At 36.5% G+C, this 23,821-nt stretch overlaps 1 protein-coding gene across 3 annotated transcripts in view; it reads right to left on the minus strand.

Moving 5' to 3' along the window:
- adarb1b (adenosine deaminase RNA specific B1b) overlaps positions 1–23,821 on the minus strand; it is a 146,888-nt gene that overhangs the window by 84,472 nt on the left and 38,595 nt on the right. For all 3 annotated transcript variants that reach the window (XM_079880662.1, XM_079880663.1, XM_079880661.1), the window contains exon 2: positions 13,666–13,747. The gene's annotated coding sequence lies outside the window, so the exon portion shown is untranslated. The remainder of the gene's footprint in view (positions 1–13,665; positions 13,748–23,821) is intronic.

Here is a 23,821-nt window from a genome sequence, read left to right on the forward strand (position 1 = left end):
TTAGCTAAATAGACAAGCAAATGAACAAACGTAAATAAATATTATTTGACATGAAAAACACTTAAAAAGTCTCGTTAATAAAAAAAGTCAATATTGGTCTCTAATCTTCATGCTTTAAAATCAGTATCATAAAACCATTTCATCCGATTTTTTTTTTCCATATCTGGAAATGCATTATAAGTTGCTGATATCTTTTGAGATTTGGGATTAATGAGCAGTTCAAAAATAGTGGTGGGGGTGGGCGATATGACCAAAATCTTATATCACGGTACGAGTCATTTTATTTCACGACAACAATATATATCATTGTATAATAGTTATTTTTTCATAACCAATTTCAATATCACAAAAAAACAAATACTAGCTTACGTTAAAAAAAAACCCTCAAACTTACAGAAGACAAGTAAACAGTCAGTAATAAAATAAGAACAAATAAACTAATTACAAGCAAAAGAACAACAAACTATTATAGAGCAAAGAAACGGACCTACCTAAAATACACTTTAAGCACTAGAAATAAGAAATAATAGCCTAGAGTAAATCATTGCGTAAATTAAATATACATGTATTCTTCTTAAAGTGAGACTAAAGTGATTCAGTCAAGAGCACTGAGAGATTTTCTTTTTTGTTGTTTGATTAACATTAATGACACGCATGACAGCAGATTAATTAGGTTGCTGTCACTTTAAGACCGACTGCACAGATCCAATATAATGTTACACATGCGGTTTTTTTCTCAACTGTTTACACTCACATACACTGTAAAAAGTGAACAGTTGGATCAACTTAAAAAAAATACTTCAATTGGTAACATCTAAAGAAATTAAGTTTTCTCAACTTAAATTATCACGTTTTTCATGATAAAACATGATAATTTAAGTTGAGAAAACTTAATGTCTTTAGGTGTTACCAATTGAGGTAATTTTTTAAGTTGATCCAACTATTCACTTTTTACAGTGTAAAGGTGCAGTGTGTAATATTTACAGCTAGTGGTTGAAATGGGAACTGCAGTTCAAATTCAAAATATTGGAGAGGGTTGTTTCTCCCGCCCCCTCCTCGGACTCGACCCTGATGTTGGTTGCCAGTTTGAGAATACGCAACAGGAACAAGCGCAATAGACAATGGAAGGCAAAGAGCACTTTACTCTCATAACATCAGCAGCATTAATCTAGTGAACCTGTATTTATGCTTCCTCCAACATCTAATCTCAGTGCCTGATGAAATCACTGCGGCAGCGACCCTGCTCTGAAACTGCACTGCTATTCAGCTAATAGAGAGGAGTTACTGATTACAAACAAGCAAGCGTGAGCATTAACAATCTGATTTGATTCTGCACAGCAATGGCGTGAACGAAACAGCTGTTCATTTGCACGGCCGATTTAAGTTAGGAGAAGTTAATTTAGGGCTATTCGGAGTTATCTAACATAAAAACTCTCTGCATGCATGGCTAAAGTGGAGGGTAAATAAACAAAACAAAAGAAAAAGAAAAAGCTATAAAAAAAGATTATTATTATCATTAATAAATCAGGCAAAAAATGCTGATATGGAGGGTTAATAAAACAATATTAAAGACCTAAAGTTGATGATTATTATTAAACAAAAAAAAAAAAAAAAAATATTCCAAGATGACAAAACTGCAATACTCAACAGCCAAAGAAAATCATAAATACTGATGTCATACTGAATCCGGGAGCTATATGGAAACCTTTAAAAACAACATAAAACCGTTTATTTGTTTCTTGGTGGTTCTGGCAGGAGTCGTTTATCTCATAATGTAATTATTTCTTTATTGCTCACTCTCAGAGCTTCTCTCTTGGATGCCACATTTTTTGCTCATCCTCGTCACATACAATCACGCCAATTCACCTCAATTCAAGTCATCAAAAATAAAGCCACCAATACTTCTCTGGCCTCCAGGGAGTGGGAGGCCTCAGGCAATTATAGCTGTGTAAAGGGCAAAAATGACCTTTAGAAAAAAAAAGTCACAAAGGACCAGAAAAAAGAAACAAATTTTTTGTGATCGCACCTGAAAAATAGGTTTGATGGTTCGGCAGCAAAGAAGAGGAGAAAGACAGCGATACATTGAACTGAATTTAAAAGTTTCAGAAGCATAAATAATAAAGTTGTACCTGCACAAATGGTCTAAAATTAATATTATGCCAGACATATTGATGACATGTGGGTGAAAGAAAATTAAATTTTTTAAAAATTTCTTCTGTATTTTTTAAATATTTTATGTAGTTTTAAATGGTCCCTTTGACAGCTGAATTATTCAGATTTCCCAAGCTGAAATATGGTTCAAATCAAAGTTGATTTGGGAGAATGAGGGTTTTGATTTACATAATCAAGAACCGAACTCCAGCATCCTTTTTGAGAGAACGTCTTCAGGCCCTTATGAGACACGGCCGGGGTCTTTTCTCAGCTTAGTGGAAATGACTTCTGCGGACCTGCGGCTTTGATGTTTAATGCCACGTACAGTCTTGCCCAGCAGCCAGGAAAGGGCTGATTCACAGGCTCAAGGCATTGTGGGTCAGAGGCTAGTCGAAACAGCTCTCGGTCATAACAGCCCTTTGCTAGCCCCATACCAGCACACACATATGTGCTCCATAACTCAAAACATAAAGCGTGTGCTGATTTCATTTAACGCACAGATGTGAAACCAGCATGTTGCACATGAGCTTCTTTCCTAAAAGCAAATAGCTTTCGAACGTTCGAATGACAACAACTGCTCCTTTATAGCGTTAATAAAGGAGTTAGGATTTTCAAATAGGTATTTTAAATTGAACACCTCTTATTATTTTTATACTGTATGAGAGGGGGAAACTGGATTTTGCTTGCCTCACTCAGTATCTCACTTTCAGCACAAGGGAATTTTGTGTGGTTGCTTAATGGCCCATAACAAACAGCACAACGAAGTCCAGGAATTTTCTAGTGATGATTACTTCTAGCTGCATGATTAATTGTAAAAAGAGCACGATTTTGATTCATACACCCAAGCGATCTCATTCCTAAAATGACAACAACTCGCCTGTGTCTATTAAACCTTTGACAAAATCATTCAAATCTGTGTTGGCGCTGCTACTGTCCCAGCGAAAGCAATTATGTTTAGGTATTTATACCTTTCAACCACACAATCTCGTTATTTCTGCGTTACAAATATTCATATTAAATCACAGAAGTACAGGGATAAAAGTTTATAATTCGGATATAAAGAAGCTATCGAAATTGAGCAGATCATTTTTTGAAAGTAACTTTCAAATAACAGTGGTAAGAATTACATTGTTACACCAGCAGGTGGCGACAAGTGACTAAAAAAAATGTGTCATTGAATCATTCATTCAAGAGATTTGTTCGAAAACACCGATTCAATCCGGTAATGAAACAAGTGACGTGAATCATTCATTCAAACCTTTTATTAAATAACTCATTCTGATTAATTAAACATTTTAAATAGACTGCAGCAATTATTTTGTCAGAACTTCTAGTAAATTAAATGTTATTTTGTTTAGGTGTCTGTTCAGAATTGTGGGAGTATCGTGATCTCTTTTTGAAGCAAATAAAAATCATGATTCTTGATTTATGCAGAATTGTGCAGCTCTATGTATCCAATACTAAGCCGCTGGAAACTGATAAAAGGCTGATATAATGAACCTATGCTATTTTGTAAAAAAAAAAAAAAAAGACAAAACACTGAAGTTTTAACATAACACGGAACATTTTGTGTATCTGTTCTGACAAAGTTTAATGTTTCATTTTCCCCCAAAGAATAAACAACTCATTTTCCGCACAAGTGCACACAGTTATCATTACATGCACACAGTATTCTCCTCCAACATACACTCTTCAAGGGTTATGTCTTTGCCATAACATGTCACTATATTCCTTTTAAGTAACAGATAGTTGCAAAGTTGCAATCTGACTGCAGTAAATGTGAAAGAAATGGATAAAAATGATGTTATTTAAGCCAGCGCAAATACCTGTATTTACATCCTGTTTTCGGTTGAAGTCCAAAGTAGTCGATTGTCGAGTTCACGCGCATAGGTTTAGTTACCTACGGTAACCTTACCTTACGTTAAACGGGCAGATTATTTTATTAAAATAAAACTATAAGGAAAAGTTTTAGACCGGTGAGATTGTTTAATGTTTTTAAATGAAGTCTCTGCTCCAAAATACAGCAAAAACAGTAATATTGTGAAATATTTTTACAATTATTATTTTTTTCTGTTTGAATATAATTAAAAAATCTAATTTATTCCTGTGATGCAAAGCTGAATTTTCAGCATCATTACTCCAGTCGTCAGTGTCACGTGATCCTTCATAAATCACTCTAATATGCCGATTTGCTGAAACATTTACTATTATTAAATCAATCTTGAAAAGTTATGATGCTTATTTTTTTGTGTAAACCGTGATACTTTTTTCAAGATTCTTTGATTAATAGAAATGAACAGCATTTATTTGAAACAGAAATACATTTTAATTTTATGAATGTCTTTACTATCAACTAGATGAATTTAATGCATCCTTGCAGAATAAAACGATGAATTTCTACCAAAAAAAATAAAAATTGTAAGAAGAGATATTCATGAACTATTATGAAAACACATTTACTGAATAAATTCCAAAATGTGCATAATAAAATCATGTGACTTTGCCTCAAGTTATGTGACTGAATAATTCTAAACCGCAAGTAATTTACTACATTCAATAAAAGAGCCACAGTGGCTTCCCCAGTGGATGCAACTTCTTATTTCCATTGCTATTTCCCCAGAAGTGATGATTCTCTGATTTATTGGCATAATGTTTTTGTGATATTCAGATTTTTCACATAAATTAAGCGTGCATGGAAACGGCTAGAAGAGCTCTGGATCCAGCTCTGATCAGATAGCACCACCGCTGCCTCACAAAACCAGTGTTCATGTCGTCAAACACATCTGCACTGAATATTCCAGATAAGACAACGCTCTGTAGAAGCCGAGTCCCCGGGTAAAGATCTGCAATATCATTGACAGCGTGCAACTTCTTAGGCAAACGAGAAAAAGAGGTTATTACAGCAACTGATTCAACAAGCCTCTTTCCCAAAATCCACACTTTTTGATATGAGATACATCTAGAGCTTAAAAGCTCAGTCAAAGGCTTTAAATAACAAATAGAGGACTATCTAGTAGAGGTCAAAAACTTTTGATTAAAAGCATGCCAGATTGGACATGTATTGGGTTTTCCTTACACTACCCAGTCCACATGACAAAAATCACACACATCTACATAATTGGCACTATTGACAAGTCTGCAGAGGCGGAGTGTTATCAGGACGGATCCAAACCTCCAGGGCTTCAGCTTTGATTTATGTTATGGGAGATGATAGGATGGCAGCTGCCCTTAGATTTCACTGAACTTATTTATATTGACAGCAAATTCAATAATGAACTCACACACCACGTTCCCCTCTCCCACGTGACCACGACTAAACCCAGAGACCTCCTATTTGTCACACCCATAATGAAAATAAATGATGCTAAAGGAAAAAAGGCATAATTTAATTCCCTCATTATCGCACCGGTCATATTTGCAGCAGGATGTCATCATGGCTGTGGTTCTGGCCACCCAGTTTGTATATCATCTATGCTAATAAAAACGGTTGCAAAAAACCCTAGAGTGAAGTTTAAGTGTCACCAAATAGACAAACAATTGGTTCCGACTCTTTACCGCTCACCCAGTCGTTACGCTGAATATTTGCAGTCAATATAAGATAGATTTGATTTGTTGAACATTTTTGTTCACTACATTATTTGCAATACTTCCATTTGTGTTGTTCCATAATAGTAAAGGTAATTAATACCACTAATCTTTTTTGGATAACATTCAGATATTAAAAATAAATAGAATATACGTACGTGTGTGTGTGTGTGTGTGTGTGTGTGTGTGTGTGTGTGTGTGTGTGTGTGTGTGTGTGTGTGTGTGTGTGTGTGTGTGTGTGTGTGTGTACGTACGTACATATACATATATACATATATACATATATATAAAAAAAAAATTTTCACGCAAATGCATGTATATGATTTCTTTATTCATTAATATTTCTAAATAACTGAAAGCATAGAGAATATTAGTGAAATACGGTAATATTACTAATACTAACATTATTACTAACTAATAATAATAATAATAATAATAATAATAATAATAATAATAGTAAACTATATATTGTATACTAATAATTGTATATAGCAAGGTTATAATAGTTTAACTAAAAACATTTTTTAAACAAATATTTCAGGTAGTGGCCAAGGCAACATTTCTCATTTACATTTAGGTTTACTTGATGTACTAAAATAACTAAAACTAAAAATTAAATAATTTATAATTAAAAAAACAAAGAAAAATCAAAAACTTAAATAAAAGTCAAAAACACAACAACAACAAAAAAATTCAATTGAAAAAGAAATGCGAGTTTTCTTTTTCATTTGAAAGTTTTTTTTTTTTTTTGACTTTTTTGACTTTTTTTTAATAAGTTTTAGATTTTTCTTTATGGTTTTTATGCTAAAATAACACTATAGTATATTAGTAAAATGCAGCCAATGATTTCTCATCTGAAATGCTTAGTTTGAAAAAGGCAATTACTCTGGAACAAAAAAATGTGAGAGTATGCAAACTGATCCTGTGAAATACGCAAGCTGTGTGTTTGCAGTGCACCACAAACGTTTTAACACGAATGTGTTAAGGGAACTCTGATCGACTTATTTCAAGCCAGTGCACAGAGAGAGAGAAAAAAAAAAAGGATTTAAAAAGTCTTGCTCAGATTGAGACAAGACCATGTAGAACTGAAGCTGGAAAGCCCTGCGATCCCCTTCTAATCTCGACCTGCATCACACAGCGAGGAGCCGTTACCTCGTGAAAATGATCGATGAAAGCTTTATTCGACATTGCCAGTTCTGACATATATAAAGTACTGGACCATTATAGAATTTAATGCCTCACTACCCACATATGAAATAAAAGAGAGATTTTAATATCGCGGTGAAAAGATGTATTGCTGTTCTACATAAAGGACAGCAGCACAAGGAGATTTATCTCTCTTCAATTGCGTTAGCTGCTGCAGAAGTCCCAGATCTGCATTTGTAACCGTAAAACGCCTGACACTGCACTGCAGTCCTGCATCTCTTTATCAACGGGGTCATCCATCAATAGGTAGGAGGAGCGGCAGAAATGATATTGATGTCAGTGACTGGTCGGCACGGAGAGGATCTGTGGGAGAGTACACAGGCATCAGTAAGAGCGTGACAGCGAGCGCACTCTTGGTTCCGAAAGCATCTTTCCCATTCATTTCCTCCACAGGCATTTCAAAAAAATTCCTCAATAGAGCATTAAAGGGGTGGTATAATGCCCTTTTCACAAGATGTAAAATAAGTCTTTGATGTCCCTGGAGTGTGTATGTGAAGTTTTAGCTCAAAATACCCGACACATATTTTTATATAGCCTGTTAAAATTGTCACTTTTTGAGGGCGAGAAAAAAACGCACCATTTTTGTGTCTGTCCCTTTAAATGCAAATGAGCTGCTGCTCCCGGCACAGTGGGCGGAGCTTCAAGAGGTCTTGTTCTTTTACCTCACACAGACATGCACTGAACATTTCTAAAACTTTTAGCCTTTTATGTTCAAACCGAAGTCAGAATGATGGAGAGACTCGAGAAGTAACAACATGTAGACAACATTTCTGAATGGTTAGTAGATGAATTTATGTAGTTTATGTGTAGTTATCTTCTAGTCATTGATTAGCATATTCTGTCTTGACAATCTATAAATCGCGTTCCCGGGGGCGGAGTTTATGTAAATAGCTTGTGTAGTCCCTACCAGCCGTTTGTAGTCCTTAAAAAACGATTTCTTTAAAAGCAAATCTCTCTCTTTGCATTGAACTTTGAGTGTTGTAACTTTGCAGATGTTGTTTATGCTCAAACAGCAACATTACACACTAACTAAAGTTAAAAAAGTGAAATCATAATCAACAACCCCTTTAAGCCTTGAACCAAACCAACAACCAGCATAAAGATGATTCACATTAAAAGCAAAAATCAACAACAAAAATATTATAATTAAAATTATTATTAAATCGTTTATTATAATCTTGTGGCACCTAAATTGGAAATTATAGATTTTTATTTGATTTATTTATAATAAAAAAAATAATAATTAAGAATAGAGATTTAAATGTCTGCCATTTAGTGGAAATAACAACATTCTGGACAAAAAAAAAATTAAATCTTTTCAATATCGGTGCTTCACTAGAACATATGTTAGGAATTATAAGTAGTGCAATATATGTGAAGTGTACTGCAACATATTATGGGTTGTGATTGTAGAGAGGTCAACTCACTTTCTCATTGAAGAAAACGGATGGGATATGAACTTTCATAACCACACTGTTGCATTCTATAGTGGTCCGGCTGTTGTTCCAAACTCATGGCTCTGATCCAGGTCTCGGATCGTTGGGAGTCTGGGCAGAACTTCCTCCAACAGCTCTCAGATGAGAACAAGACGGCTTTTTTTTGTAAAGCAGGGAGTAGATTTATAATAAGGTCTACAGGGGGCGACTATATTCATCTCTGATCAATAAACAGCCAGAGAACAGCTTAATAAGTTTTACAAAACTCAGACTTGAGCAAAAAAAGTTCGCTTTATCAGATGTGAAATGGGATCGAGCCACAACATCGGATTAGAAGCCACATCTATACGAGCCAAGGCGAATACATGTTAGACACTGCATTTATACATAATCATGGGGAAGTTGTTATTGTGAAAGGTCAGTGAAGATCCCTTACAGTCCAAGGCAGCTCTTCCTAACTCTGAAGCATGGCTTATTAAAGTAATGGATGACAGAAAGAAAGATCAAACCTGAAAGCACATATCTGCCTTAAGGGTTTCGTTCCTTCTCTTGTGTTCTATAATACATGTAACAAGGAGAATGGATGTAATCTGTGAAAAACAGTAAGTAAGGGAGAAACAGAGAGTGGCAAGAGCAAAAGACGACTGCAGACCACACTGTGAAACATCAAAGGTTTCAGATCTAAACAACAAAAACCAGAGAGGATTCAAAAACAATGTGAAGAAACATCGGGTAAACTAAAAGTAAATCCTAAAACAGTGAAGACGACAAAACTGTTGGTGTTTGTTCATATTAATGCAGAATTTAACTTGCGTTTGGTTACTTGGTATTGGCTACTAAAGTGGATCGTCCACTAGAGTTGAACCTATCTAAAACTAGTAACACTTAATTAAAAAATAAAATTCTCAAAAAAAATAAATAATAATTCTTGAATAATAATAATAATAATAATAATAATAATAATAATAATAATAATAATAATAATAATAATAATACTTACAATTAGGGATGCACAACATTAAAATACTGGCCAATATTTAAAATGTAAAATAAAAATAAAAAATACATTAAAATAAATGTTAAAAAATAAAATAAACATTCATTATGTGATCTGCTAAATATTTAACAGTGTTATTAGTGTTACTAAAATTTACTTTGAGTGCTAGAAAAAGTAATCAAAGATGTAAAATTAGAGGTTAAATTTAAGATTTAAAAAATTTATATTTAAAAATATAAAGTGTATGTATATATAAATGTGTGTGTGTGTGTGTGTGTGTGTGTGTGTGTGTGTGTGTGTGTGTGTGTGTGTGTGTGTGTGTGTGTGTGTGTGTGTGTGTGTGTGTGTGTGTGTGTGTGTGTGTGAGATACATGCATACGAAAATTTCACACACACACACAAAAAACAACAACGTAATATCGCTAATATCCATCTATTATGGTACCAACATATTGTGCATCCTTATTCATATAACTAATAAAATAAGAAGTACATTGATGAATTACCATCTTAAAATGACTATACTGTGATAAATACTGTTGCTGTGATTTAAATCACTCACCGACCTCTATTGTGGGACAGTGAGAACGAGACTGAAAAAGAGATGAAATGGTTTCATTAATCTTATTTAGTGTTGGAGAGTGAATGCCCTTGATTAAGGATCTCTGCTTGTCTGCAGTCTCCTCTCTCGCATCACCTGCAGAACAGGTGCTCATCTGCTCTCTCCACCCCGCTGCTCCCATGAGCCCCCACTGCAGGCCTAAAGCTGTCGTTCTGGAAGACAGTTAATTCCTCAAAGCAAATGAAAGAAACCTCGAAGGGCCCAGAATCACAGAATATCCCAGACCCCAGGCACCCATGTCTTTAGATGGCTTACTTTCTAAAACAAGAGGCGCTTTTCACCAGGGACATGCAAAGCCTCCAAGGTTTTGTTAAGCCGGCGCAACAAGCGACGAGACCATAGAAACAGCTCTCAAACAATGCAAGCTTTGAAAAGCCATTCCCATCAGCCCGAATGAACATGCTGATCTCCCTCAAATCTGACGGGCTTCTTGGTGTGATGCAGAGCGGATCATAATAAAATCAGCTCGGGTTTTGACTCTGACAGAAGGGACGAAAAGACCCTGCTCTATTAATCTCCTTAAAATAGCACAGAGATGATGCAAGACCTGAGAGGACACAGTAAATGCTGAACCACTTTCAAGTGTGCTGCTAATGAAAGAGTATTACGCTGGGTAAAAACATTGATTTCTTCATTTGAATAATCCGGTATTGACTCTTAACATCCCAAGATTGATCTTTTAATCCAAGCCTTTTAGTGGATGTGTGGAAATATTTGTGAAACGTTAGTAGCATGCATCGTGTCCTGCAGTCATTTAATTTTACTATCCAACACTCTAAAAAAAGCTGGTTTGTTTTAACCCAATTATGGGTCAAATGTGGACAACCCCAAATGTTGGATTAAAAATGCACTTTAAAAATTTAACCCAACGGCTGGGTTTGTCCATATTTGACCCAAAATTGGGTTAAAACAACCCAGCATTTTTTTTTAGAGTGAATATAAGACATGCGACTACACTATGATGGAAACACTTTTACAGAATAAATCCCTCGATGCGCAACAAAAAACTCATGTGACTTTGCCTCAACTAGGGCTGTCACTTTACGTTCGAAAATCGATTGCACAATCGATCGGACCAACCAACACAAGTTTCGAAAACGAAAATAGGGAATCGATTAACGGCCTTCTCTTGGAGCGCGCCAAGACGCACGTTCGCTGCGGGCGTAACGCGCGTTACACAGCAACTGCAGGCTCTAACGAACACACAGAACAGCAAATTATACTTCTGCAATGTGTCTCTTTTTACAACAAACGTGAATTCTGCCGGTATTCAGACAGTCTCATGCATACAGATTCGGACTACGGGCTACAATCGCCTACGTAGGCGAAAGTTGTTTGACATTTCTAATCGTAAACACAGCCATGTTGAAGCCTGCAGTGATGTTTTTCATTGATGTTATGGCAGTCCACTCTGCTTATTGTTTTTCGAGAATGTTGCACTCCTGTTTGTCATTGTGCACGAAACTTCACGCCAATAAATCATCAGAAATATTGCTGACTTGTGCGTCTCAAGCGCCCTCTTTACGTTCGTCCTAATGCCTGTAAGTTGTCCGTAGATATGCCCATATTTGGCGTTCAAAATGGAATCGTCTTCAGACATGGAAAATCTATTTTACAATCGATTCAATGAACACTTATGTCTCAAATCGAACAGGATTTTTGACAAAAGCGACAGCCCTAGCCTCAACAGTGGATGTTATTGGACAACTGGACTAAACAACGGAGCAATTTCATTGCTCAACATCTTTAATGTTGGTTTGATCATTCTGAAATGCAAAATCTGTCATAAAAATTATTTGATATAACTACCTCCAGGAATTGTCACACACAATTTTGTTCCCAAACACCAGGCAGGACGCAAGAGAACATGAGTGTTCACTGCATATGGTCTGCACGCTCTGCGGTGCAAATCAATTATGATGCACAAAAATGAGCCACAGTGGCTTCCCCGGACTTCATTTTTTATTATACAGATATTTGTGCGCCAGTTTTCCAGGAAGTGACATGGATGGAAACGGTGCTTTATTAGAAGTTAAAATCGCAACTTTGGATGGAAACACAGCAACAGGTGAATCAGTTTTACAGGATTGCCCCCACTATAAATGCAATGATCATTGGCCCATCTCATTGAAAATGAATTGTGTCCTAGCAGGTAACTTCTTCCAGGCAGCTTTTCAATATGCTTCTTATTCCAAATCTGGAAGTATGCTGTCATCTGTGTCATTATGTAAGCTTTGTGCAGTAACCTGTAACAGCCGAAATTAAATGCAAATGTGAGGTGCTTCAACAGTGAAAAATCACGATAAAATAACTAAAACAAGCCTAATGACGTTGCAACTGAATTATTAATCTACATATTGTTGAAATCTGAAATTAATCAGTAAATCAGTGTTGTCAGTCAACCTTAAAGTGTATACGCTCTGACTGGTAACTGGCGTGGGCGTCGTCAGAGCTGAAAAGTGAGAGGTAAATGAATCCAGGCCCATGTAATTTCATCTCTGAGGCTGCCGTATGTCTCTGCTGGCAAGTCATGGAAACCTAGCACAAAGGCTATATTCATACCTCCTTTGTTAAATAAATTAATGCAACTCTTTAATTCTTAAAAAGAGGAGTCATATTACCATGAGAAATAAATGGAATTTTCCATTGCTCATCCACAATTTAAATCAGAGAACCAACTCGGACTGGGTGATATATTTGAAACATCACATATAAAAGAATAAAATTTAGGCCTTTAAATGGCTTAACAGAAAGAAAAAGGAGAAATAATTTCAACCAATTAGAAAGAATAAATAATTAAATAGTAAAAACCAGTAAAACAGTAAAAAAAAAAAAAAAAAGACAATTTTTAAACTTTGACTAACTGAAAAGAATGATAAAACAATGATTTCAAATAAATGCTGTTCTTTTAAACTTTCACAAAAATATTAAGCAGCACAGCACTTTCCAACATTGATAATAAGAAGAAATGTTTCTTGAGCACCAAATCAGCATATCAGAATGATTTCTGAAGGATCATGTGACACTAAAGACTGGAGTAATGATGCTGAAAATGCAGCTTTGCATCACAGGAATAAATTACATTTTTAAATATATTCAAACAGAAAACAGTTATTTTAAATTGTAATATTTCACTATATTACTGCTTTTACTGTATTTTTGATCAAATAAATGCAGCCTTAGTGAGCAGAGCAGACATCTTTCAAAAAGATGATCAAGCCCAAACTCAATGATAGTGCTTGTATGTCTATTTTAATTATGAAAAATAGGCAGAGACATCAAGTCACGATGCCAACTATTCATGAATATCATATTTATAAAAACAGAAGGATTCATAAACCCTGTCAACTTAACATTTATGCTGCTGAGGTCAGCAGACACGAAAACATCTTAACAGGCTCACACTTGCGAGTCACAAGACAAGGAGGGATTGTAACAATGGACAAAAACAGAATGCATTAAAATCACTGCGATTGTCAGAATATCGATATATCGCCTAGCACTGGTTCCTTCTGCCCTTGAAGAAACCCTTCACATCAGCAACAGGCACAAAGCAACAGTTTGTTTTGCACAAGATTTAATTATCTACATCCTACCAGCAGCGTTCCACCTTTCTTTCTTATGTGACCAATCTCTGTTTGAGTGTGTTTCACTGCAGATTCACTTACCCACTGTTATAAAGCAGCGGATGGTGCTCCGATTTCCCACAGCCTTGAACGAGCTCTTCCTGCTGTCAGTCTCCACTTCTTCCTGGAACACAAAGGAGAATAAAACATCAGACCAGAGCTAAAGCGATCTCTCCCATCCTGATCATGAACTATTCAAAGAGCAAATCTAAACTGAGAGGACTCGGTGAGAGAAATGAACACCATAAATGGAGAAATTCCCCCAAACACAGAAGTCAAATTTTATACTTCACCATTTACACTTAACAATCAGTGTTTAAACACCTCTCTGCTTCCACATTCAACCGGGGAAGCTGCAATAAGCTTTAGAAATTCCTCACATAAAAAAAATAAAGACAAACTGTATATACACACCCATATATTAACTACCAGTCAAAAGTTAGGAATTACATTTTTTTTACTGTTTTGTCTATTTTGCTCACCAAAGCTGCATTTATTATAATATTAAAAATGCAGTAAAACAGTATAAAATGAAATAATACAATTTAAATTAACTGTTCAATGATACTTTATTTTAAAATGTAATTTATTCCTGTGATGAAAAGCTGAATTTTCAGCATCATTGCTCCAGTCTTCAGTGTCACATGATCCTTCAGAATTTATTGTAATATGCTGATTTGATACTCAAGAAACATTTTTTACTATTATTAATGCTGAAAAGTTTTTTGGGAAATCATGATGGAGGTAAACATGCTTAAAAAAAAGAAATGCTGTTCTGTTCTTTATCCTCAAAACAATGTATGACAGCAAAAACTGTTAACAACATTGATAAGACAGGATTACATATGTATATAAACAGTGTCAAGTTGACTTGAAAGATTAATACTGTAATATTATCTAGAAAAAGACTAAAAGAAACAGCGAGTGGCATCTTTCAAGTGGCATTAACTAGGGCGTGTTTTTGAAAATGTTATCTCACTGAAGTCATTGCATAAATGTCAAGGTTGAGTTCCTGGCAGTGGACTTGTTAGCATGAGATGCCAACAAAGCAGCCAGCAAAGGGTTTCAGACTCTAGCTGATAGTGAAAATTGGCTTACCCCTCATCATCTGCAGTGTAAAGAAATGCTGTCAAAAGAGAGACTAACCCTCTTTGTTATCATAAATACAGCCCTGAGAGCTAAGGAAAGAAAACTCAATAGGGGTTTCAAAATAGATGACAACACGGCCACCCTGAAATGGAAGTCTAAAAATAGGAAGCATATCCTGCCAAAGGAGAGTGACAACATCGTTCAATTAGGCGGCTCAGGAAAGACAAAGGCCGATGTAGACTGAAAACATACTTCCTTTCACAAACATAGCATCCATCTGATACCTTTCATTACCTGCTTTTTTCCACTGGCGGATGACCAAAAAAAAAAAGGTTTGTGGAAGTGTGAGGTGAATAAAAGTAAAGCAAGATGGTCTTATTTTCTGCCTCAATGCAACACAGCAAAGCTCAGCCTGATGGCTTGGGTTTTCTACAACTTTTCTCCAACTTTTTGTGAAAACGTCAATGTCCAGGCTGGTTGAAACCAAGAGAAGGAAAGAATATGTTTAGCAGCTGACATGGGATTGCTGCTGAAATACTTGTCAGCAAGTGAATAATAGATGTGTTTTGAGAGTCTGAGAGCAGAAAACAAAGGCTGGATCAGGTTATGGGCAGTATCTGTTCTAGGGTGTTCAGGTAGAGGAAAGAAACAATGTGTAGGCAGGAGGCCAAGAGTTCAGTCAGGATCTGGGTAAGGTTACGCATGGGAATCAGGTTAGAGGTTATTCCTCAAGGAACAGTTACAATACAGACGAAGAGAAAGAATAAGAGATAGAGTGCCAAAAGGACGAAAACAGACGAGATCTTGCACAGATCACAAATATGTCAGCTACAAATATTACATACAACAAAAAGTGAATTCTTGGACTGTATTTAAATTTGCTCAACTCTCAAGTTTGGTGCAATAATTTCTAAAAAGTCATCAATATTTTTCAGCTTATGGACAGATAAATTCAATCACATGTGTTGATAGTTACAGATATACAGAATGACAGACAGACAGACAGTTAGATAGACAGATAGATAAAACGACAGACAGATAAAATGACAGAGATAAAATGACAGACAGACAGACAAAACAACAGACAGACAGACATAATAGACAGACAGACAGACATATATAGACAGACAGACAAAACAACAGACAGACAGACATATATAGACAGGCAGACAGACATATATAGACAGGCAGACAGACAGACATATATAGACAGACAGACAGACAAAACGACAGACAGACAGACAGACAAAACGACAGACAGATATATATATAGACAGACATATAGACAGACAGACAGACAGACAGACAAAACAACAGACAGATATATATATAGACAGACATATAGACAGACAGACAGACAAAACAACAGACAGACAGACATATAGACAGACAGACAAAACGACAGACAGATATATATATAGACAGACATATAGACAGACAGACAGACAAAACAACAGACAGACAGACATATAGACAGACAGTCAAAACGACAGACAGACAAAATTTAGAGACAGGCAGATAGAAACAGTAAAACGACAGACAGATAAACAGATAGATAGATCTCAACTCCACTGCAGCAGTAGATGAATCCCAGACACTTTAATCTCTGCTGTTAACATCCCTCTTCAGACATTTGACCGCAGTAACAGTGATCACTGACTGTGGTCGGCACTGACACTCGGTTCACCCCGTGTGGTCAGTCTGCCCCTAAAGCCACAGCGTCTGCCATTCACATCAGCTCAACAAAATGTGGTTTTGTCCTGAAATACTCTGCATGCTTCATAAAAAATAGAAAAACAGCCATTTTCAGTAAACATAAGTCCATTTCTAAAAAAATGAATTGCTTATAGCATTCACTGAATCAGCAAATTTTCTGGTGTTACACAGGAATGCATGAGATTGTGTTATTTAGTTCCCGCCTGACAGAATAAATATCCGATAATATAAATAACCCTGTAGTCAAAATGCACTCTCAGCGCTGCAATCGCTTTAAAAATTCAGCTTTCCCAGAAACAATAACGAAATAGGTGCTACCAAAAGCCCAGATGTGATCGATGGGTGTGCTGGTGTGATTTCCAGCCCATTATTAAAGGGGTGATGACATGAGAAACCAAATTTGCCTTGATCTTTTGGTATATAAGAGGTCTTTGTACCATTAAAACTTCCTGCAAGTTTCATAGCTTAAGACGTCCTCCCCATTATAAACGAAGCATTTATTTAATCAAGCTCTAATTACAGCTCGTTGGAGATCCATGGTAAGAAGTGACGTGACAGTCGTTTGCATATGACCGCCTCCAGCACAAGACAACTACACCTCATTTCGCATCGTTGTCACGCCCACAGGTGTTCAATCGACGTGCAGCCAGTGGGTCTGTTTACAAGAAGATTGCGACGTTAGCCAATCATAAGAACTCTTAAAGGGGAAACACCCCCAAAACAGACTGTTTGAATCAGAGGATGAGAAACAGGGTAGGAAAAGGTCATAATTCACTAAAATGTAAAAGTTTTTTGTCCAAAAAAAACTATAGTAATACTATAATTGCACCTAAGGGAACATAAAACAAAAACCATGTCATGACCCCTTTAAAACAACAGCAAATTAAACTCTAGCAACGAAAAAAGGGTCAATGTCAGTCAATTAGGTTATTAACCCAACAGGCATCAATTGTGTGATGCATTTCAGGAGGTAAAATATTAGGGATGTCAGTACGGCTTTGTAGAGAGGACAGAATTAAGACATTACAGGCCTAATGAGTCCTAAACCGCCTAAGACAAGCAGCCGACTCAGCAGAAACGCAGACTGCAGTCGCCTGAAACACAGCGGCGCTGCCTCTGCATACTAAAACAGCCCACACAATTACTGCACTCTCTCATGTGGCACTGTGAAGAGATCACCATCAAAATCCTCATTAAACACAAACACTGTTGATCATTTGCATTTAAACAACTTTACTTTGCCTCAATCTGCTAATTATCTATTTAAAGGCACAGCGACCCAAAAACACTCCCCAAAAATTACTCGCCCAAAACCAAATGACTCTCTTACATGGAAAGGTAGAGGTGAAGTAAAATGTCAGTAAATTTACAACGAGCAAAATTTCGTTTTGTTTCCAAAATTTTGGATTTTGTTTCTTTTTGATGATGTTCTCAAACCATTTCTGAATTATTCTTTCATAAATCACACTAATCTGATTCATGGACTCAATGATTTGTCAATAAAGGCTTAAAATTTGATCTGTTTGTAACAAAGTATGGGTTCATAAGACTTGAAATAAAAAAATTTTTTGCATTTTATGTTGCTTGAAAAATAAGAAAATAAAATTTCATATTACTTTTAATCTTTTTTTCATATTTTCATTGCTTTAAAAATAGATCGTACGAACTATTTACATAGTACATTGATACCTTTTGCATATTTTTAGTTTGAAAGCTCAAGGCCCCAATCACTGTAATTGGGAGAATTGTTTTAACCCTTTAAGGTAACAACTATTCATCAGTTTCAAAGCACCTAATGCTGGGTTTAGACTGCACAATATTTTTGTGTGTTACAATAATGCCACTGTGTTATGCGATTTTAAATCATAAAATTCTTATTGTGTCATGGACAAGAAACAGGTCAGACTACACGTTACTTCCCGACCAATCGCCGCTTGGAACTAACGACTTCCGGTAACGAGTGTAAACAATGGCTACCAAAGTAGTGTGTTAGCTTGATGCTAATTCCAGTTCTCAAAGGGTTGCTGATACAACTCTGCTATCATTCGCCAGCAATTATCTTTTTTTTTCACTCTGTCCTGGCAGTCCTTCGAGAAAACAAAGGCAGGCGTATTGTTGCCATTGCTCCACAAAACTTTTCTCCAATGCATAATTCCACCTAGCAGCACCAGTACCATCGTCTCTTTCGTTTGGCCATTTTTGAAAGCCGTGTACGGAAGAGCTTCTGTGCTCCTATTGGTCAACGTCACAGATGTGACGGAACCAATTGTGGAGTACAGAAACTATTAAACGTTAATGAAAAAGTGAATCATTGCAGACACGGCGTCGGTTGTCATCCACTGACACACTCTATGAGATAAAACGATCGATTCTTGCAACTCGACGCCCATTGTCATTTATGAATCACCACGACACCCTACGTCAAACAGATCGTGCCAAAACCGGGCTGATATCGTGTAGTCTGAACCCGGCATGAGACCTGAAAGAAAATCTGATATTTTCTCCGTAGCATCCCTCAAACACGTCAGCACTACTCCTGCTAGAAAAACTGTGGTGTCACCAAATCAATGGCCACCTCTCAAGTGACCTTATTAATATCGTCCAAACATGATTTATTATTTATTGCAGCTGAATGTCTACAAGGGTCCATGGTCTGTCATGATGGATATCTGTGCGACAGGAGCCCATTATTTCCAGCATGTCATATTGAATTCTGCAGGAGTGCACTCAATTTTCCCTGAGCCGCAGGCCCGGGGCCAGGGGGCCAGTTTAGGATCTCGCTCTGTCAAAACTACATTTCAGTCAGACGGAGACGGCCCCTCTGCATGCCGCTAATGGATTGCTCTTTTTCTTTTTCACCCTGATGGAATTGAGAATCAATGACATCATGGCTGCGGGGACAACGGCTCTGGATTCAATGAGCGTTGATGGCTGTTTGAGAAGCATCAAGCCTTTGATCCGTGCCTGAACCTCTGGTAATGAGGAAGATCAATTTTGATTGTTGTAGTAGATGAACTACGAGTCTGAGGGCAATTTTATATTCATGCCGAGGCGGCCGTTTCTGCCGTCTAATTGAGCATGGGCTTGATTAAAATTCATCTCGCTCCATGCGGTCTCTATTTTGGGGAGGCTCAAGTAACAGTTTCGTCACCCAAGTTGGCTCAGACGAAAAGTTTGAAACTGTTAATCAGCAGGGGGAGCGATAATGTACCACCGAGAAAAAAAAGATATGACAAGCTTCACACTGAAGTAAACATCAATCTGATTTAACAAGACAAAGTCTTTAAAGGGACCTGAAGGGATTTATTAAAAAGAAACCAAATAAAATACCATACCACTCCAGTGGGTTAATAAATGCATTAAGTGAAGCGATGGGTTTCTGTAAGAAAAATATCCATATTTAAAACTTTATAAACTAGAATCACTGGCTTCCGGCAACGGCCGTACGCGAAGGTCAATCTCCAACAGAAGGGTGACCTCTGATCCCACGTATGACGTAGGCATAGCTTAAGCTTAGGTGAAAATTGATGAATGTGGAAGTGCAGAGAGCAAAACAAAACACTGGTCGCAACATAACAATCGTCGCAAATCGTCTAAAACCTGTAAAATGTCTGAGGATTTTGATATAAGAGAAGATGAGCTATGTCCTATGTCAGGTCAGAGGTCACCCTCCTATACACCTAGAATGGCTTGAGGGCGAGTAAATTATGGGATAATTTTCATTTTTGGGTGAACTATTCCTTTAAGCTTCACCCTGGTTTAGAAATATATTACTAAACTACTACTACAACTACTACTACTACTACTACTACTACTACTACTACTACTACTACTACTACTACTACTACTACTACTACTACTACTACTACTACTACTACTACTACTACTACTACTACTACTACTACTACTACTACTACTACTACTACTACTACTACTACTACTACTACTACTACTACTACTACTAACAAAAAAAAAAAAAAAAAAAAAAAAAAAAACTTATTAAAATACAAATAACAGGTAAATAAAAGCAAACAATTACAATAAACAATAAATAAATAAATAAATAAATAAAAATTAAAAAAATAATAAAAAAGGTATTTAAAATAATCAATAGTTACGTAAAATCAAATAAAACAAATAAATAAAACAATAAATAAATACAAATAACCACAATAAAGTAAACAAACAAATAAACAGCAATAAATAAATAAACAAATAAATAAAATAAATAAATCCAGCCAGCACACTGAGGTACAAAAAGAAATCAGTCAGCTCCCTGCCCAGGACTCTTGACATCAGTTGTACCGAAAAAAAGTGATTAGCCAGGCTTCCCATTTGCAGACAACAGGCCAGTAAGCGTCCAACTGTGAAATGGAAACGACTGAAATGAAACACTGGCGTTTTGTTTGAATATGACGGATTACTCTCTTTAAGGAAAAAAAAAAAAAAAAAAAAAAAAGATGGCAGAGGAATAGCGTTTCTTCTATGGTTCTTTTGCTCGATAACGTGCAATTACGTTAAGCATGGCATTTTGAATGAACCCTACCAAGACAGGCAGTCAGTCTTAATCCCTCCTTTCATAGTGGCTGAAAATTACATATTGCTAAGGATCAGTTACATTATGAAAACATTACAAGCAATTCTAGTGCATTATCTGTAATGACCACAATGCAGTGTGTTTCAAAGGAGCCATTTAACAAGGCTTGCCAATGGAAACTTCAAACATAGGCACAATAATGTTTACGCCTACTTTATCAAACAATAAAGGCACCTATCAAACAATAATGTCGTAAAATACTTGTTCTACATAACAGCATTAAATCAATGAATAAATAAGTAAATAAATAACATTATTTACAAAACGAGGACAGAAAGAAACTTATTTCTACTGCTGCCACTACTAATTGTTAAATTATGATATAAAATGTATTAAAATATAAATTATCATTATAAAAAAATAAATATAAATTTATGGCTGCCCCAGACTAAAACTTTCTAGTCGTAGAAGGACGACTAGTAGTCGTTCATGTAAGTCACTGGTGGACTAGTTGCACGTTTATGATGTTAATTTACTTAAATGGCTTGAGTTTCAGGGCTGAGAAAGAATATTATAAGTAACATTGCTAACATTGTTATACATTAAAGAGAAATACTAAACCTATCTTATCTATCAATACTAATTTAGTGCCTAATAGCACACATTTACCTAGGTTAACACATGTAAGAGTGAGCGGCCATGTAAAAAGTGGCTAACATTAAGCAGCTACTAACATGTTTCAAATGATAAACCTTTTTATTAACGACTAACAGACTAATTAAAATTTGGTCGACTATTAAAAGGTGCATTGCGCAACATTTCATGTTAAAAATACCCGTTTTTCTAACCCATACATGCTTAAACAATTGCCTGATGGGCTGAATGAGCCCTTCTCTGATCACTGCGATTGCCTCTATAATCCTGTACAGTAAAATAAATAAGAGGGATTCGGGACGGAATTTGAGACTGGGCGTGACGTCATGCGTGTTCACGCTCACCTGGCTATGTCTGGAAGGTTTGTGTATTCGCCACCATTCTCCGTATCAGCGAAGACAACTCGAGCGACAAAAGTAGAAGATGGATTCAAAGAGACCGGCTTGTAGTCCATTCCAAACCCCAACGCAAACTCCACGTAAGACAAAGACACATGCGTGTGGTCCATGAGCGTGCACACCTCTGGTTGCAGTTTCGCTTGTCGCCAGAGGGGGCATAGTTCTGCAAAAACTCAGAGACTTGCGCAATGCACCTTTAAGGGCAGCCATATAAATTATTTCATAAAAATATTTCTAATAAACAACTACTAAATAAGTAATTAAAAGTAAAATACTAGAATAAAAACAACAAACAAACTTGATATTAAAGCTAAGCATTAACGTATCAGATTGATACTTATTTGAAATCACCCCACACTTCAATATGTAACGAGCATCAGTTGAAGAGTGCTTAAGACATCTAAAAATGCACCACAACGCTGAGATTCATTGACATTTTGGCCAGAAGTCATTACATTTTCTTAGCTTTATGCAAATTAGACTGTGATACAATAATAACACCAATTTAGGCTATTTAATCTCTGTTGGACTTTCAGACTGATACCAGTGACTCAACACAACAGAAATGCTCACAAACACAAACCATCTGAATGAGAAATAGGTCTTATTTACATGTGAGAGATTACATCTCTTCAACTGAGAGGCCATCATTAGACACCTGCAACTCTGTTGATTCTCCAACCCGGGGCTTGACTGCAATGTTAAGGCTAGCGTGCTCACGGAGACCTTTCGGGCAGTCCCAATGATGGACATTACTGCAGTCTCGCTGTCCAGCCAGCTCTTCCCATCCAGTGACATCAGCAGATACGATGAATTCAGGGTGTAATCTGGTAGCCTTCCCCACTGAACGACCAAAATCCAACACAGAAGCAGGATCGATTGGGTCCAGTGTTGTAAATGGATTGCAGAGGTGTGCTGTCGTTGTTGATAGCGTGTGTACTAGTGCTGCAAACAACAGCCAACCCCCTCTCACACACCGATTCACTTATGTTGCATCCTGGGCGCCTGAAGGAATATTTGCTATTTCAGCATGGCGCATTCATGCGTCTTAGAATAAATGAAAAGCATCGGCGTAATCTGGAGCTGATCTACTGACGCACTGGGAGTGCAGGCAACAGACGTGACTATAGAGATGATCTGGATCCTCTCAGTCCAGTCTTCCACATGGATCCGCTCTGTGCAGTCTACAGGCGCTCACATGGAGGTCATGTTTTCAGGAAACAGTTGGAGAAAAAAAAACATTTCCTGCACTGATTTAGTTCGATCGACTAACAAAAGAACTAAAAGAAAAGAAAAAAAGAACAAAATAAAAAATAAAAAGTGAAATACGAAAGGAAAGAAAAATCTATAGCTGCCCTCTTATAGCCGACTAAAAAAAACACAAGAATTGGTGAAGTCACACAGCGACTTATCACTGACAATGCTGAATTATGTCGGTCAGAAAAGCCAAAGTGTGAGAATAATATGAGGGTAAAGAATGACCACAAATAGATGACGTGCGACCTTAAACATTATTTATATATTTAACTGTATTGTTTCAGTTGCTTTTATAGATTTTATTTATTCTTTGTTTTTATAGGCTTTAAATGTATATTGGTTTTGTTCTGACCTCTGGAAAAATTTGATTTTAATTCGATGTTTAGGCAATTTTATAATACTGCTATCACTTGTTTTTGCTGCTTCTTCGCGTGTGTTTTGATCGGGAGATTCAGTACTCTTTCAGAAGACGTGTAATAGCGCCCCCTACCGTGTAACAGTGAAAACACGGAAAGACGGAATTTTCCGTCAATGGCAGGGAAGTGTT

This window comes from Squalius cephalus (assembly GCF_949319135.1).
Source record: "Squalius cephalus genome assembly, chromosome: 9".
Taxonomy (NCBI): Eukaryota; Metazoa; Chordata; class Actinopteri; order Cypriniformes; family Leuciscidae; genus Squalius; species Squalius cephalus.